The 12,825-nt window shown below is 50.0% G+C and overlaps 1 protein-coding gene across 12 annotated transcripts in view; it reads right to left on the bottom strand.

Moving 5' to 3' along the window:
* Positions 1 to 3,102: 3,102 nt before the first annotated feature.
* The window catches only part of AHDC1 (AT-hook DNA binding motif containing 1), an 83,561-nt gene continuing 73,838 nt past the window's right edge, over positions 3,103 to 12,825 (bottom strand). For all 12 annotated transcript variants that reach the window (XM_074305661.1, XM_074305660.1, XM_074305664.1 and 9 more), the window contains one exon: positions 3,103 to 3,539. The gene's annotated coding sequence lies outside the window, so the exon portion shown is untranslated. The remainder of the gene's footprint in view (positions 3,540 to 12,825) is intronic.

Genomic DNA, 12,825 nt, shown 5'->3' with positions numbered 1-12,825 from the left:
TCTCTCTGTATCTGTCTGTCTGTCTCTCCCTCCCTCCCTTCTCTGTCTGTTTGTCTGTCTCTATCTCTCTGTATTTGTCTGTCTGTCTCTATCTCTCTATATCTGTCTGTCTCTTTCTGTCTGTCTCTCCCTCCCTTCTCTCTCTACCTGTCTCTCTCTCTGTCTCTCTGTATGTCTGTCTGTCTCTCCCTCCCTCCCTCCCTTCTCTCTGTCTGTCTGTCTCTCTCTATCTCTCTGCATCTGTCTGTCTCTGTATGGTCTCTCCCTCCCTTCTCTGTCTGTCTGTCTGTCTCTCTCTATCTCTCTGTATCTGTCTGTCTGTCTGTCTCTATCTCTCTGTATCTGTCTTTCTCTTTCTGTCTGTCTCTCCCTCCCTTCTCTGTCTGTCTGTCTGTCTCTCTCTATCTCTCTGTATCTGTCTGTCTGTCTGTCTCTATCTCTCTGTATCTGTCTTTCTCTTTCTGTCTGTCTCTCCCTCCCTTCTCTGTCTGTCTGTCTGTCTCTGTCTCTCTGCATCTGTCTCTCTTTCTGTCTGTCCCTCCCTCCCTCCCTCCCTTCTCTGTCTGTCTGTCTCTCTCTGTATCTGTCTGTCTCTCTCTGTCTGTCCCTCCCTCCCTCCCTCCCTTCTCTGTCTGTCTGTCTGTCTCTCTCTGTATCTGTCTGTCTGTCTCTCTCTGTCTGTCCCTCCCTCCCTCCTTCCCTCCCTCCCTCCCTCCCTTCTCTCTCTCTTTGTCTCTCTGTGTCTGTCTCTCTTCTCACTCAGCTTACTGAACATACCCAGCCCTCTCACTAAGATCCACTCTTCCTGGGCTTATAGCCTTCCATCCCCCTCGGTGAGCCCCCATTTACTGCCCTGAGCTGCCACCCCCATGGGACTCCTGCCCTCCAGGCCACATTCCCCTAGACCAAACCCCACCTTCCCTCACATGGTCCCCCTAGCCCTCAGAAGTCACAAAGGGTGGGTCGAGAGCCCGCCCATACGGATCAGCGCCCACCCCCACCCTGAGCCCTAGCCCCCTCCCTGTGAACCCATCCTCCGGCTCCTCGAATCTCTGCTGCCTCTGGCTGTGGGTGGCAGATGCTCAGACCTGAGCGAGCAGACAGGGAAGTTCTGGTCCTCCCTCCTGGTTCCCAGTGTCTAAGCCTGAGTAGGCCCTGCCCCTTGGGCCGCCGGGTGGGCCCTCCGCCTCCCTGCCGTCGGAGACCCTCCTTGCCAGTGGTTCCTTCCTCTCCTCCACCTACCTTCTCCACCCCGTCTCAGGCTCCCGTGACACATCCCCTCGTTTCCCTGCCAGCCCACCCTGCCCACACATACCCTCCCCCACCGAAGGGCGGCTTCCCATGCCGGATTTCTCTCCTCCCCGAAGCCTTTCCCGGATCCACTAAGTTTCTCCCCCCCCCCCCCCCCAATCACGGTCCCCGTTTGGGGACACTCCGGGATCCGTGCTGTGTTCAGACCAGAGGCTTCCCCAAGTAAGAGCTGCCTCCCTCCTCCACCAGGGGACGGGCTCAGTGAGTGGGACCAGTGTTCCCGGTGTCCTCCTAGGGTTAGGGTCTTCCTGAGAGTCGGGCTTCTGTCAGACTGGAGAGTCCTTGAGGACAGGGACCCCCATTCTCAGGCAAGAAGCCCCCCAAAGGCAGGAGCTTCAACTACCCGGGCAGCCCTGGGGGTAGTGAAAAATGGCCCCAAAAATGAAGGGAAGAGAGGGAAAGTCAGTGAGGGGCGGCTTTCCCTTCCTGCAGGGGCCAGCTGTGGGCTTCACAGGGGCAGGGGCTGTACCAGAAGCTCCATCTCTTTCTGCCTCCGGATTTCCCAGGGCTCAGCTTCCATTTTCTCCAGAAGAAGCCCGCTAAGATGTGGTGGGTTTTCATATTTAAAACGTCTCCTAAATTCACAAGAGTCCCACAAGGGCCTGTGGTGTCGCCTCGGAGTGAGAAGCCCGTGAGCTCCCCGGGGAGGGAGTAGGTCACATCATAACCTTGGGAGAAATAACGCACGCAGACACCGGGAGGGAGCCGGGGTTTACTGGTCTTCAGATCAAAGCTGGTGGTGGAGACAGCAGAAGGAGCACCGGCTCTGGAGTCCAAAGAGCCGGATTCGAATTCCAGCCCAGATACTCCCTGCGTCACTCCACCTCTGTCTGCTCCCGTTTTTTCACTTGTCGGATGAGGGACCGGACTAAAGGAAGCCCTTTCTAACTCTCAAAAATCTAGGTCTGGGATAGAGAGAGAAGGTCTGGTGTCCCCTAGCCACAGTCTGGGAGAGGAGAGCACTAAGGGCCATGCCTTCCAGGTGGCCCGGAAGGGGGGAGGTCTGGGGCTGGGTGGGGTTTGGAAGGAGAGACCGAGAGGTTCTCTGCTGGTTTGGAGACCAGGGAGTGTTTGAGGGCCCGGGAGTCCTAGAAGGAGGGGAGACTCTGAGACCGAGTCCCTGGGCTGGATGGGGCCTCCTACTGACTGCAAACTAGGGCAGGCAGCCACCATCCCTAAGTCCCTGAGGGTCCAGCATGTGTCCTACCCACAGTCAGGTCACCAGTGCTGGATGAATATGGAGTGAGGGACAGCAAACCCGGTTCTGGAGCTGGGGCTGGACGTCCCCGAAGGCCTTGGGCTGGAACCCTGGGGCAGGGGATCAGTGTATTTGGGGAATGAGGATGTGGTGAAGCTCGGAGGGAGGGTGAATCTAGCACACGCTCTGGAGGTGGGGAGTCCGGGAAGATGGGATGAGGGGCAGGGTGGGGGCAACCGTTTTGGGGAACCAGTGACGAAAGAAAACTCCTCAGATCCCTCCCTCCCACCACTTCCCCCCATTCCCCACTTGGCCAACACAAGAATTATTGACTTTTTTTTTTTTTTTTGCTTTTTCCATTTAATTTTTTTTAATACAAATTTGGATCTTTGGGTGTGTCCTGCCAACAGAAAACAACAACAACAACAGAAAAAAGAAAACAACCCAAAAGGAGTGAAAAAACCAGAAAGAAAAGCTGTCCCTAGAGAACCGCCCCCCCACCCCCCACCATGCGTATTTGCACACCACGGAACCACAGCAGATGTACAGGGTGCAATATGCAATCCACAATTTATAATAAAACAGTATATACAATAAATAGGGTATTGTTCCTTTCTCTCTAACGACCTGTAAATAAATTTCTCAGTGCATACTGGAGGAGCTGCTCGGGCACTGCTCGGCCTCTCTCGCTCTCGCAATCTCTCGCTCGCTCTCGCAATCTCTCGCTCGCTCTTTTTTTTGTCTTTTTTTTGTCTAAAACTGTGTTCTGTTTTGTTTTGTACATTTTTAAAAAGTATTTACAATTGCTGGTTTTGTGCAGAAAGAGCTCACCTTCCGCTTCTGCGTGGAGGGGGGGATGTTGTGGGGGAGAGGGAGGGGGATCCCAGGGTCCAGGGTAGGCCATGGAAAAGGAGGAGAGGGCTTTGGGATTCCAGGATGGGGGGCAGTCAGGAGAGGAGGCAGAGAAAGTGAGTTGCTCCTGCGGGAGGTCGGGGACGACGGGAGGGATCTTGGCGTTGGTTTCTGAAAGCTGTGGAGGAAACACAAGATGGGAGGTTAGACTCGTGGCCTGTTGGAGGTTAAGAACAGCCATACAGCTATATCCCACTCGTACCATGGAAATGCTAAATCTGGGCAACAGCAAACCTTTTTCACTCTTTACTCTGAATTGTCCTAGAAAGCAATCATGAAGAACCCTAGAAAAGGAACCGGGTGAGCGTCTCTCCCCTTGCCTCCTCTCTAAAACAAGAGAGCGGGTTCCACGTTCTCCACCATCTTTGACATCCTGTATTCTCAGAGAAGACTTCCATATGATCACGCCCCTTTCAGCCCTGAAATTCCATGTTCTGGGGTCCCTTAGAACACCATAGTCCATGTTCTAACACTCTGAGGTTCCACAGTCAAACCTCATCTAGCTCTAAACCCTCCTCAAGCAGCCACCTGATCAGCCATCCCACCCACTCTGATCCCCCGCCGTCCCCTCAACGATGACATAAACAGACTCCTCTACCGTTCCTCTTATAAATACAATGCAATCCCTTGGGTTTTGTGTTGTTTTTTTTTTTGGCCCTTTACAAATCACACTAAAATCTTACTTCTTTGCATTGTCCCAATCCATGTAAGGAGCAAATATGATTTCCCCCTGTTTTATAGCTCAAGAGACAGAGGCCCAGAGAGAGGGATCTCCAGGTCTCCCAGCTAGGTAAATCCTAACAGGAAATCCCAGAATGGAGAGATCTCTGAAAACCCACTTCTCTCATCTCCTCAGTTTATAGATGAGTGTCCAGTCACCCCAGGAGGTGATGGTCAGTCAGTCAACAAGCATTTATTAAGTACCTACTATTTTCTAGACTCTGTGCTAAGCCCCATATGTTTACAGGTGGCTGAGGCAAGATTTGAACATGCTCTTTCTGGCTCCAGATTTTCCCCAAAGCCAAAGAGTTTCTCCTGTCTTTATTTCCCCTTAGCGCACAGCATCATCACCAGCTCCTTGCTCAGTGGTTGGAAGGGACTCAAAGATTATAAAATCCAACTCATTTTATAATGTAGAAACTCAAGGTTCACAGAGCTAGAGTCTCATCCGTCCAAGGCAATTCCAATAGACTTTGGATAGAAAATGCCATATGCATCCAGAAAAAAGATTGAATGTAAATCAACACATGCTATGCTCACTTCTTTTTTCCCCTTTCCCATGGTTTTTCCTTTTTGCTCTGATTTTTCTCTCCTAACATGATTCATAAAACAATATGTATTAAAAAATAAATTGAAAAAAATTGAAATAAAAAGAGATTCTAGATAAGTACCCAGAAGAGACAGGATTTGAACCCAGATTCTTGGATTCAAGAGCCAGTGTGCTCTTTTCTCTTATACTGCTAAGGATCATTTTATAATATGGAAACTGAGATTCACAGAGCTAAAGAGACTGGTCCAATGCTACCCAGATAAATGCCCAAAAGAGACGGGATTTGAACCCAGATTCTTGGACTCAATCAAAAGTCAGTGTTCTTTTTTCTTATACTGCTAAGGATCATTTTATACTACGGAAATTGAGGTTCACTGAAAGAGACTTGTCCAGTGTTACTTGGATAAGTGGCCAGAAGAGATGGGATTTGAACCCAGATTCTTATACTCTTATATTGCTCTCTTATCATCCCTCCTTCTTATCCTTTTTTCTGCTCAATCCCTCTGCTGCCTAAGAGAACAAATTCAAATTTTCTCGCCTGGCAGTCTAGGCTCTCCACAAGTAGGCACTATTATTTCTTGTCCCATCTCACCCTATTCCCTGACCCTGCCACGGACGCTCTGTACCTGCTGACCTCAAAGATATGTTCCTTTCCTACACCTGTCATTCCTATTCTGGAATGTCCTCTCTCCCTTTCCCCTCCTAACCTTCCTGGGTAGAAAACACCCCAGTCTTTTATAAAATCTTGGTCAGATGTCTCCTTCTCCTGGACCCTTCTTGGACCTCATTTGGCTTGTAATTTTTATGTGCTTTAAAAAAAAGTTTGCCTATATGCGTGTGTGTGTGTGTGTGTGTGTGTCTTATCTAATTTATTATCTGTGAAAGGAGGGACTGGGTCTCATCTAAATTTCCTGTTTCCCAGGCTGATGTAAGTCTCTGTACACAGTGGGCTCCTAATAATGTTTGCTGAAGGGGAAGAGCAATTCCATTCTGATCAATAAGCATTTTCTGAACTGGACATGCAGGAGAAACTGAGGAAGTAGGTGTAGCAAATCTCAAACCCAGAGTTCCCGCCCTTGGAGATGATCTCATCACTTGTTTTACCTTAGCCCTAAATATCTGAAACTTTTAGGTCTCTGATCTTTATATTTCAATCTGACAGCCAATGAGGGGGCGGTGGAGGCCTGGGACAACCGAATGTCACCAGATGTCCCCCCAAAATCTCTTTTGGGCTTCCAGGGAATCTCATCTCTAGCTACCAGACTTGGAAAAGCTTTTCAGGTTCAGAGAAGGGCTGACTCTTCAAATCTGTGGACACAAGGCTGGGCCTGAGCATCACTGGGCCTTCTTTCTCACAGGTCCTAACCCACTCTTCTAGTAAGCCCCCCATTTCCCTCACCAACCTTCTGAGGTCTTTGTCCTCCTTCCTGAACCTGTATTTTCTTCCCTGAACTTGCCCGTCTGCCCCTGGCCCCTTCCCTGAGCCCTTATTTGTGATTCATCTCCCCCATTAGTCCCACTCACTTATCCCCCATCTTCCTTCCTGAACCCCTATTTCTGATTCACCCCCACTTAGACTTCTTTCTGAGCCCTCTCCCGCTCTCTTAGCCCCCATTCTCATCCCTGAACCTCTATTTCTGATTCACCCCCCCTTAGTCTTCCTTCACACCTGAGCTCCCTCCCACTCACTTGGCCCAGATCCCTTCCCCAAGCCCCTGCTGGCCCCCTGAGCCCTTTCCCCTTCCGGGTCCCCCGTCCCTGGCTCTTCCTGGCGCCTCCAAGCCCAGAACCTGTCTCTCCTCTCCTGACAGCAGAGCCCAGAGGACAATGGGAAGCTCCTCTCCCAGAGCCTCACCCACCCTGCCAGAACATGTCTGCACTAAACCCATGACTGCGGCCACAGGAGCCAAAGCCCCGGCATGGCCCGGGGCTGAGCCATCACTCAGGGCACAGGGACGGGACTGGGAGCGGGAGGGGGCTGGGCTCCTCTCCCCCGCGTGGCTGCTCCCCTCTCCCACCGCCACCTTCTCCAGCCCAGCCACATTCAAATTCAGCTCAGCATCCCCTTCTTTGTCTCCAGGACACTCAGCAATGCGGATGGCTGTTTGGCCGTTAGGCCTGCCAGGGACCCAGAGGGATGGCAGTTGGAGAGAACAAGGCCAAGCTCCTGAAATGGCAGGTGAGGCGCTGCCGCCTCTGGGTCAGGACGAGGACCTCGGCCTGGCAACAGGTCCCACCCGGGGCCGCCCACAGGGGAGAAGCTGGGGGGCAGGGGGCATTGCCCACCCATCCAAGCTAGGGTAGCTTCTGGGGAGGGGCCTGCAGGGCAAGTCCTGGGGCCTTAAAGTGACAAGAGGAGGGGGAGCTCTGGGGAGGTGACAGGAAAGGATTCCGGGGAGAAACCCTCCCAAGGCAATCAGAGTCCCCCACCCAGCTGCCTCCCGCCCTGCTACAGAGACTGACTCAGTCCTTGGGCCCCTGACAGGGAGGGGGTCGCCTGGAGCCTCCCCTCACTTCTCCCAACTAGTAGTCACTGCCAATGTCCCTCTCCAAACAGTCGCCATGGTGATCTCAGTGCCCAGCAGGCAGCTTCCGCCAAAGCCCATCTCAGCAGCACCGGGCCCGGGGGGAGCTCCCCCTCCCCCTCCAGCCCCCTCCTCCGCACACAGCTGGGCACAGCTGGGCAGGGTCGGCCCGCAGTGCAGCATCCGCCGCCGGGGTGTGGGAGGGAAGAACTCAGGAAGGAGAAGCTGGAGGCTGGAGGGTGAGGAGTGGATCAGCCCCCGGGGAAGGAGGAAGGCTTCCTGCCACAGTCCGGCTGCCCCCAGGGCCAGGCTGCCACCTAGAGCGGCGCCCTCTGAGGAAGGGGACGATGGGGCCAGTGCCAGTCGCCGGTCTGGGGGACGGCTTTGTGTCTGCACCCGCAGAGCCACCCACCGCTTCCTCAGGTCACACAGCAACAAGGACACAATTAACATCCTCAGTGGCTCTAGGACTGCCATCCGGCTCTAAATCACCCGGCCCGTGATCCTCCCTGTCTCCCTGCTCCCTTCAGCTCCCAGGCAGGAGCTGGTGCCCTCTCCCTCCCTCGAGCTCCCCAGATGGGCGCTCAGCACAAGCAGAAGGAGAAGTCCCGTGGGGGTGGGGGTGGGGAACATGCGGGGGGACCGGGGAGGGAGGGCTGGGCAGAGAGGGGTGCAGCAGAGTGGGAGAGGGGCTCATTATCCCCGGCCTCTGGATGCTCGGCTCCCTTGGGCTGCCAGCACCCCGGGGACAAAATCCTGCTCTAGTTAAGAAACTGGGCCCTCATCTTTCGTCTTCTATGATGGCTCCAATGGCCTGGTTCTTCTCCCGGTTCTCCAGGCTCTCTTGGGTGTCCTCTGTCAGCTTCTCTCAATCTACGTGCCCCCCAAAGATTGGTCCTTGAGCCCTTTTTCCTCCCTTTGTGCCCTTTCAGAGCTCTCCCACTCAGGATGGCCACTGACCTTACCCCAACAGCCGCCTACATTAGAGCTGCCTGCCTTGGAAGCAGGGATAAAGAAACTCGGACTTTATTCTGTAAGAAATGGGGAGCTATTGAAGGTTCTAAGGGAGTGCTGTGATCACAGCCACATAGAAGGAAGATCTGTCTGTATGAAGAAGAGACGAGGGAAAAGGTAATGAAATGTACTGGGATCTCTGCCTAGCTTAGACCTGCCAGCCCGGCAGACGACTAATTCCTCTACTTGTCTGACTTTCTCCAAGTAAAAGTCTACCTTCCACAGGAAAGCGTCCCTGGACCTTGCAAAAGCCAGTGCCTTCCCTTTGTTGATTCTTTCCAATACATCTGCCATTTCCAATGCAGCCTCCATGTAGTTGGTACCTAGTTGTTTGCATTGGGCTCCTTGAGAGAAAAGGCCATGTTTTTGCTTTTCTCTGTATTGTCACGTTCAGTACATTTCCACCACGGGGATGACCTTCAAACCTCTCTCCCCAGGCCGAATTTCTGTCCCAAACTTTCCTCCCACACATCCCACTGTTTCTGGACCTCTCACCCCTGGACGTTGCATCTCTGTCCCAAATGGAACCAATCAGTGAGCTGCTCTCCCACCCACCCAGCCTTCTCCTCCTCTCAACTTCCCCTTTCTGTTGGGCTTCCTGAGTATCCAAATTGGTCTCCTCAGGCTCTCTGTCTTCTTCACTGGACTTTTTAGCCTTTGTGTTCAGAATTCCAAACCTGAGAGGTTCCCGGCCCATCTGGGCTAACTTCCTGTAAAACTGTGGCCCTGATGGATCTTTAAGGGGGCCCTTCCTGATTTTCTTAGTAGTGAGTGCATCCTTACCCTGTTATTCACAAAGCCCGAATATTCCCTACAGCTCCTCCCGGATAAGCTCCTCGAGGGCAGGCACTGTGTGGGTTTCTGTCTCTGTACCCCAGAAAACTGGCACAGTACTTGGCGTTGTAGTACAGACTTTAAAAATGCTTCTGGATTGATTGACACCATCTTCCTTTGAGTCAAATTAATAATGATGATGATAATAATAAAAATTGACATTTATATGGCAATTTTATGTCTGCAAAACACTTTCCATACATTATCTCACTTGATCCTTACAGTAACCCTATGAGGTAGATGCTATTATCATTTTACAGAGGAAACCCACTAGCTGCTTTAAGTGGGGGAGACAAAAGGGTTTGCCTAAGATCGCACGGCTCTCTCTGGGGCAGAATTTGAGCAGAACTTCCAGACACTAAGTTCAGCATTCTATGACTCACTGTACCCTGTCTCTTATTCAGATTTAAAAGCTTCTCTGAGTAACCCCTTTTCTTTTCTCTTGCCATCCAGTTGATCACCAGGTCTTCTGTAAGCTCTCCTGCATCTGTCCCCACCCTAGTACTGCTGTTCAGTCTCACGCCATTTGGGGTTTTCTTGGCCAGATACTGGAGTGCTTTGCCACTTCCTTCTCCAGCTCATTTGACAGATGAGGAAACTGAGGCATACAGGATGAAGTGACTTCCCTTGTGGGTGTCTCAGACCACATTTGAATTCGACTTCCTGACTCCAGACCCAGCTACCTACATCATTCCAGTACAGGTCGTTATCTTTTCCATCATCTCTTCTTGATATGATCCATCCTCTCCAAGGACAGATCTTCCTTCTATGCAGTTCTAATCACATCCCTACTCTAGAACCTTCAGTAGCTCCCCATTTCCTATAGAATAAAGTCAAGCTTGCTACCTGCATCTTTCCTAGTTTTATCCCCTCCCATCCAACATCCCTCCTCTCTTCTCTGGTCAAACTGGTTTATTGTTCTGTAAACAGAAAATGTTCCTCCCTACTTCTGCTTTTCAATGGCAGCTGGATGATTGTTATTTGCCCTTCATTCTTGAAGAGGACCTTGATGTGAGGGAGGGAATGAGGCATGTGATTGAAGTGTGGGAGGGCTGTGCAAGGTCACCGGCCTCACTTTCCCTCCAGAGCCCCCTAGTCCGGTGGCAAGATACAGGTCAAGACAACATCGGTCCTGGAGTCAAGAAGATGCAAGTTCAAATCCGGCCTTGGACACTTTACACTCATTAGCTGTGTGAGCCTAGGCAAGTCACTTAACCCCAAATGCCTCCAAAAAAAAAGTTATTCCCTACTTCTGTATTTCTGCTCACTATCTGGATGACTTGCATTCTTGGCCACTCATCCAATGCCCGGCTCCAATCTCCCTCCTCCAGGAAGTCTTCCTTGACCATCCCCATCTGTAGTGATAGCTCCCTTCTTCCCATGCATCTCACTTTTAACTCTCCATCCCTGATCCCAGGCCAGACAGACCCACACAATTGGTTATTGATTCAATGCTATCCAACAAACATGAGTGAAGCATGTCTCCTGCAAGCCAGGGATTCGGAGCTACCAAAACAAAGAAGAACATCGTTCCTGCCCTCCAGACAAGGGCCAGCTTTCTCTGTGTCCCCCTCTAAACCGGCAGCTCCCTGAAAGTCAGGGACTGTCCCTTCATATTTGTAACCAGCAGGCTCTTCTCACCAATCTTGTCTTCTTGGAGGGGATGGTAATTCTCAGGCACTCGTCCCATGGCCAGTGGAGAGCTCACGCAAAGAGCGACTAGGAGGCGTCCATCGTGTCCCTCCTGGCTCTGCTAACTTTTTCTCTCCACTATCCCTGGTGGCCTTCTTTCCCTAGAAGATCCTTTGGCTCCTTCGCCCCTTCTTCTCATTCCCAGAAGCTCCATTTTGAGGAAGTAACTAGTCATGTCTGCTTCTCTCTTGTTCTCCTCTATCTCTGATCTTTCTCCAAGATGGCCCCTCATGGGTACTCTTCCTCCTCCCTTTTATGGGTCATCATCTCCTACTAGAATATAAGCTTCTTGAGGGCAAGGCTTATTTTGTATTCCCAGTGCTTACTACTATGTCTGGGTACACAGTAAGTGCCTAATAAATGCTGATTGGCTTGACAAGTCCTCACTGCATGCAAGTACCAGTAAACCTATTTGACAACTGAAGTAGGATGAGTCTCAGAGAAGTTCACAGAGGTGGCAAGAATGGGCACTGGAATCTAAACTGAAGGCTTCTGACTTTAGCTCACCCTATCAGGAAATGCAAAAGTCATCTGTTTAGAGTTTAGGAAGTACTCCTATTGACTTTGGGTTCATCTTCCTAATGATGGCTATTTTAGAATAATTTTGGCCTCTAAGACAATGCCCAGGGACACTTGGAATCAGACTCATTTTCGGTTCAAATTTGGCTTCAGACACTTTCTAGCTGTATGAACCTGAGCAAGTTACTTTACTTCTGCCTACCTCAGTTTCCCTAATGTTTTGTTGTGAAGATCAAATGAGATAACACTCATAAAAAGTGCTTAGCACAATGCCTGGTACCTTATAGGTGCTTTGCAAATGCTTATTTTCTTCTCGTTCCTTCTTTCCTCCCCTATCCCACATCCCTTATAGCTTCAGATCTGTGCTACCATCAGTCTTTTGTTCTTTCTGAACTTACTTAATATGTAAAAGGAGGAGTCCTTAAGAACACTCCCAGCTCCATTCCTCTTGTGTTCTAAGGAAATTCTCAAGTCCAATATTCTAATGTTCTTGGAGTCTCAAGAATCCATTTTCTAGGGACCTTTCAGCTCCGACATGCCATATTCTTTTAAAAAATTAAATCTTATTTTCACAAAGATCTTCCTTCTCTTCCTCCCCTTCTTCTCCACAAGAAAGTAAAAAAATCACATCCCTATTACAATCAAATGTTATAAGAAAATGGTATTTGCACACATATATTGTATCTAGGTTTTATTGTAACACATGTAGGATGTATGGGATTGCCTGTCATCAGGGGGAGGGAATGGAGGGAGGGGGGGATAATTTGGAAAAATGAATACAAGGGATAATATTATAAAAAAATTAATTACTCATGCATATATACTGTGAAAAAAATTCTAAAAAAAAAAACAAAAAACAATCAAATGTTATCAGGCAAAGCAAATTCCCTCTATCAGCCATGCCCCCCAAAACTCTTATTCTGCACACAGAGTTCATGACTTCTGTCAGGAGATGGGCATGAAATTCTGTATTCTAAGGGTCTTCCCAGCTCTAAAATTCCATGTTTTAAGGGCCCTTACAGCTCTAAATTCTTTGTTTCAAGGCCTCCTCATATTGAAAAAATCTGTATCCTAAAGCCCCTCCTGGTTCTGGCACTATGGCCTAAAATGGATGCTAACTTGATATTCTGTGTTCCAAGACCCCATTCTGACATTTTGTATTTTAAGGGCCTTCCCAGTTCTGACACTCTAGGGTCAAAGATTCTTTCTAGCTCTCATATTCCTGTTCTATGGTCCCTCTCTACATTGATGTTCTGTTTTCTTAGCTCCCACCCCTCTCTGACAATTCCTGATTCTAAGATCCTGCCCACCTCTGACATTGTGTATTCTAAGACTCCTCTCTGCTCTGATATTCTATGTTCTAAGGGCCTTCCCAGCTCTGATGTTCTATGTTCTAAGGGCCCTCCCAGCATTGATGTTCTATGTTCTGAGGGCCCTCCCAGCTCTGATGTTCTATGTTCTGAAGTCCAGCTTTTTACACTACGGTTCTCAACTTTATATGAGATCTCATAAATGAATGTGAGGGTCGTGAAGTTATGATTTATTATCAG

This window comes from Sminthopsis crassicaudata, chromosome 3 (assembly GCF_048593235.1).
Source record: "Sminthopsis crassicaudata isolate SCR6 chromosome 3, ASM4859323v1, whole genome shotgun sequence".
Lineage (NCBI taxonomy): Eukaryota > Metazoa > Chordata > Mammalia > Dasyuromorphia > Dasyuridae > Sminthopsis > Sminthopsis crassicaudata.
Note: the sequence above shows the minus strand (reverse complement) of the source record. Positions and strands in the feature narration are given on the sequence as shown.